The sequence below is a fragment of the Limulus polyphemus genome, unplaced genomic scaffold (genome assembly GCF_000517525.1).
Source record: "Limulus polyphemus unplaced genomic scaffold, Limulus_polyphemus-2.1.2 Scaffold2478, whole genome shotgun sequence".
NCBI classification, from domain to species: domain Eukaryota; kingdom Metazoa; phylum Arthropoda; class Merostomata; order Xiphosura; family Limulidae; genus Limulus; species Limulus polyphemus.
Genome location: NW_013668088.1, coordinates 3,988 through 9,561, shown reverse-complemented (window position 1 = coordinate 9,561; position 5,574 = coordinate 3,988).

Below are 5,574 nucleotides of genomic sequence, written 5' to 3'. Positions count from 1 at the left end.
CAGAACAGGAAAAATACCAAACATTCGTTGGTGCTCCAACTTTACAGCCTGAAGTTATTTCATTGGGTTAACTGCTTCCAGAGCCGTAAAAATACCAAACATCGTTGGTGCTCCAACTTTACAGCCTGAAGTTATTTCATTGGGTTAACTGCTTCCAGAGCCGTAAAAATACCAAACATCGTTGGTGCTCCAACTTTACAGCCTGAAGTTATTTCATTGTGTTTACTCGTCCCAGAACATAAACAATACCAAACATCTATTGGTGCTCCAACTTTACCGTCTGAAGTAATGTTTATTGGTCTTAGAACAGAAACAACAACAAGGACGTTAGACTGGAAAATCACGACGAGAAAAGAAGAAACCAACAACAGCTAAGAATTATTCATAGAAAACACAGAAGTTGTGTTTTAAAGATGGAGGCCAGAGCCAAATTAATTAACTATAGGTTGACCTGTGTGAAGGTGTAGAATATATGACTTATGCCTTGAACGCAAGGACAACAGAGAAGAAGATTCAAACAACTTCTAAGATTGTGACCTTTGACCCTCAAACACTATTCCAATCGATAAAAGCAACCAATTGCTCTTCTGAATCAACAATCTCCATGGAAGATTAAAATTGTTCAGAAATCATAGAAATGAAAAATTAAACGAACAGAAGGTAGAGAGAGAGAAAAAAAAACAATTCCAAATTATGATGTAATAAGCCACATCGAAGATTAGAATGAGACGTAACCAAATGTCAAATTATGATGTAATAAGCCACATCGAAGATTAGAATGAGACGTAACCAAATGTCAAATTATGATGTAATAAGCCAAATCGAAGATTAGAATGAGACGTAACCAAATGTGAAATTGATCGCTATCACCAAAAACTGTCAGATTTTATACTCTTCTTTCAACGTTACTGACGCACGTGATCATAAAAGTATATTTTGAATTTCGTGCAAAGCTACTCGAGGAATACCTGCGCTAGCAGTCCTTAATTTTAAGATGATGTTTACTGGAGGGAAGGCAGCTAGTCAACACCGCCCACCGCCAACTCTTACGGATACTCTTTACCAACGAATAATGGAATTGACCGTCACAATATAACTCCCCAACAGCTGAAAGGGCGAGCATGTTCAGGGGTTATAAGTATCAGATATTGTTTGGTGAAACCACTCCACCAGTAATTTATTGTCTTTTTTTTCTAACTGGGCATTTCACAGTATTTTTGGAACGACTGTGTCTGAGTGATTTTCCTTCAAGTTTATTCTAACATAGTTAGATTTTGAAAGTACATCAGGTATTGAAAAATGAGTAACCCCCCCCCCCTCTAAGTAAAAGAGCTTGCGAGTGATGTAAAATAATGATGAGGAAAAATGTCACAGTCAACAGTTCATCCTTCGTAGTCTAATTGTTAATCTCTAAGATTGTGGGTCTGTTATTAAATGACATAACACGTGTCTAAGGTACTCAAGTTGTTGATATTTTCTCAATTTGTGTTTCGTCCTCTAGTGACTCAGCGGTAAGTGTGAGGGCTCACACCGCTTAAAACCGGGTTTCGATACTCGTGGTGGATATAGATTGATAGCCCATGGGGTAACTCTTTGCTTAGCAACAAACAAACAGTTTTTGATTCGGATCACGTCATTTCAGTCTACTGTGTACCAGTTTCAGGTATTCTCGAGTTGACCCGTACGTTTTTCCGAATACAAAATTATCAACGTGGATACGAATCAGTTTGAATCGTCTTCTGTAACATTTATTATTCCAAGACCGACATTAACTTTACGTTAGACTTCTATGTCCAATGTGTGTATGTTCTCTCTTGTCTTCTTTTGTGACTTGGCTTTGACGTCCATTACTGCGCTTTCGTTAGCTAATTACAAAAGCAATTAATAATAACAACTGTATGTTAAATAATATGATTTTTACAACATAAAATATTCATTATATTTCATAAATGTGACATGAATTGGTAATGAACGAAGGTTTTGAGAAAACACAGCCTGGCTATAGTGCTGACAGAAATGTAGTAGTATGTCTTGTATAATAAACAATACAAGTTGCATTCAGTTTGAAAGAGCCCCCCAATAACACAGCGGTATGTCTGCGGACTTACACGCTAGAATCCGGGTTTCGATACCCGTGGTGGACAGATAATCCATTGTGTAGCTTAATAAATAAAACAAACGGTTTAAAAGCAGTAGGACTTACTATAATAAACAAACATTATTATAATGATGAGTGTTAGTATCAGTGTCTTCTTATTTTAAATCAAAATAATAATTAAATACCAAGTGTGAACGCAACATTGGAAAAATTTTTTTAGTATAAATAAACTTAACTACAGCAACAAAAACGTTCCTAACAACAGGACTAAAACACAACGCCCCTTTGAAGAAATGATTAAAATATTTCAAATATAATTACTTTTATTTTAAGCTTAAAATCACTAAAATTCACATTTCAGATATAAACTTAAATACATTATAATTCTGAGTGAATTTGAGCCTTTCCACATCAAGTCGACCCCGATGGGATAGCGGTGAGTTTACGGACTTACAACGCGAAAACCCGGGGGGTCGTTTTCCCACGGTGGATACAACAAGTAGCTCAATGTGGCTTTTCTTTTATAAAAGCAAAACAAATACAACAGGGCAGTTGAAATATCTATGGAAGTTTTAAACGTCACTCTTAACCATATGAGTCAATATTTTTAAAAGAAATAGAAAACCATAGGTATCATTTAGCATGTGAAAATCTCTGATATAATCACATTTAAGATAATTCCTAAATTTTGTGCTCTCGTTTGCTTTTAATTATTTAAAATGACACTTCAATCTCTTAAAAAAACAATATACACTTCAGCACAAATTGTTAATATTCTATTTCAAAATAATACAAATTAGCTTGTTTGTATTTACTTTTTGACAACATGCTCCAATACTTAACCCTAAGCTAGAGGTGATATAATATTAACAAAAGCATTGATACGTGAGATCGTTACACCAATGTTTCTTGGTGTGAATGTGTTGTCTTGGTTTTATTTATTTTAAAATTAATTAACTAATACTTGGGATTCAAAGTATCAACAATGAGTGTGTTTGGATATGTCTGATGATTTAAAAGTTCAAATAAAAACAAGTTCCTATGTGAAATATTTTAATCAGGAATTAACAACCGTAAAAAGGAAGATTCTACGTGACGGTATGGCTGTAATCGTTACAGAAAATAGTTCCCTTGTCAAAGCCATACAAACACTATTTTGCTGTTTTAACATTTCACTTACGCCTGAGCTCCTGCATGCTTTCACGGACTTATTCTATGTGAGTTGCAAAAGCGTGGAAGCCCAGTGTAAAAGTTTCGTTTTCCTTAATAAGATGATATGTTTTTTTTTATTTCTAACAGCATCAAGTGGCGTATTATTTGTTTCATTGACTTCTCATTTTGTATCTCATGGCTCATGAGCTGCTAGGAACTTGGTTTATTGTCTATAGTATCCGCATGCTGGTTACTCAGTTTGTTGCAAGCCAAGATAATACACTTTAATAAAGGTGTGATAAACGTCAGCTTGCCATTTTATGCATTCACCATAAACACGGTTATATAATAAACATGACAAATAAAGAAAAAAAAAGAAAAACTAAACCTAATCTATGCATCAACCATAAATAAAATATCACTGTGAACCCCAAAAATTAAATTAATATAACGTCTACCATTTTACTTAACATCAGAAATAATTATGCATTTCTTTGGTAAATAAAATCAACTAGATGTAATACTAATCTATTATAAAGTAAGCGTTATGTATTATGCAGAAAAATTGCAATACCATTCGTTTAGGAAGATGTTTCATAAGAAGAGTTAACAGTCAAACAAAATGCAAGCTATAATAATAAAAAGGCATGTATGTGGGTCTGTGTATGTGTATATGAACGCCATAGCTTCAAGAGGAAAAAACTTAGAGACCTGAAATGTTGCACTCATACTAAGTTGACAATGATGGTTTGCACCTGGATATTATTACTTATCCACGTACATTCACGCATGCGCATCTTTTTATGAGGTAAGCTAGCGAAAAACCACATAGAAAAGAATATGTGACCGCCACAGCTCCAAGAGGAAAAACTTAAAAACTTGAAATTTTGCATCCATATTAAGTGGACCCTGAGAGTGTGCACCTGTGTATTATTTATCTTATCCACGTGTGTGTGCGTATGCCCGTGCGCATCTTTTTAATGAGGTAAGCTAGCTAAAAACCACATAGAAAAGAGGTGGTTCTTTATATAACAACTTTTAATATACATAGAAAAGCTAGTGCGTTTTGGTAACAATGCGTGTCAACAATGGCTTTTGTGTCATGATAAAAAACAACGTTTGCAGCTTTCTTTGGAAAGATTTCAGTTTGTACTTTTAACACTCCTTCATCTCATTTTATCTGGACACTTAAAGTAAGTTTTGTTCGCTATTAGTTCTACTGTTCTGAATCCGTAAAATATGATTTAATTCTGTATAATATATTTAATCAGTATTTCAGTTTTCACATATTGATACCCTCAAATATTCGAATTATCTACTAAAACATTAATGCGTAACGGAAAAGATCCAAACAAGACACATGTATACATATGTATATAATTGCTTGAAATTTGAGTAAAGTCCTCGGAAAGATAGAATGTCCTTTAAATTCTAAAGTGATTTTTATATATATGTTATAAATCCAGTTATTACTCATATAACCATGACATTGTGGTATAAGACATATTAAAAATGCATCAAAAATAACATTTTTTATACTCATTAGCATCATTAAATTAATTGTTGTCAATTATTTTCTTTTACATTTGGTTACGTCTCATTCTAATCTTTGATGTGGCTTATTACATCATAATTTGACATTTGGTTACGTCTCATTCTAATCTTCGATGTGGCTTATTACATCATTTTTTGATTTTGTTTTTTAAATAATTTCATTTAAATAATGTTATTTTTTTCTTTGTCATGTTCACATATTGATGTGTCACATCGCAAAGAATCGTATCACTTAATTTCTGACATATTGGAAAACACATTTATCTTCAGGGTATCACTGTACATTACAGAACATTAATCATCCAATGTCAACTGTACAAGTATTGGTTGTATTCTTCTACCTAAAAATACTAAAATTAAGCTTTTATTTACAGTTTACTGTATAAATTTATATCAGTAGGGAAATTCCTTCTTGTTTTGTATTCACTATTGGTACTTGTGTATGTATCTTGATAACCTATAGTAGGTAATTCTATTGTTAGCTGTAAAAATTCATGGATTTCTGTATGAACCCTGTGCTGCTGTTTTATCCTATTGGGACAACATTATCGTCTTTTAACTTTGACCATTGAAAATGTAGATATTGCCGCCGAACAAATGAAATAAATTGATTTATTCGCCTAAAGTAGTTAATACGAGCATCATGAAATAGTGATTGATGTTAAATTGATTTATTCGCCTAAAGTAGTTAATACGAGCATCATGAAATAGTGATTGATGTTAAATTGATTTATTCGCCTAAAGTAGTTAATACGAGCATCATGAAATAG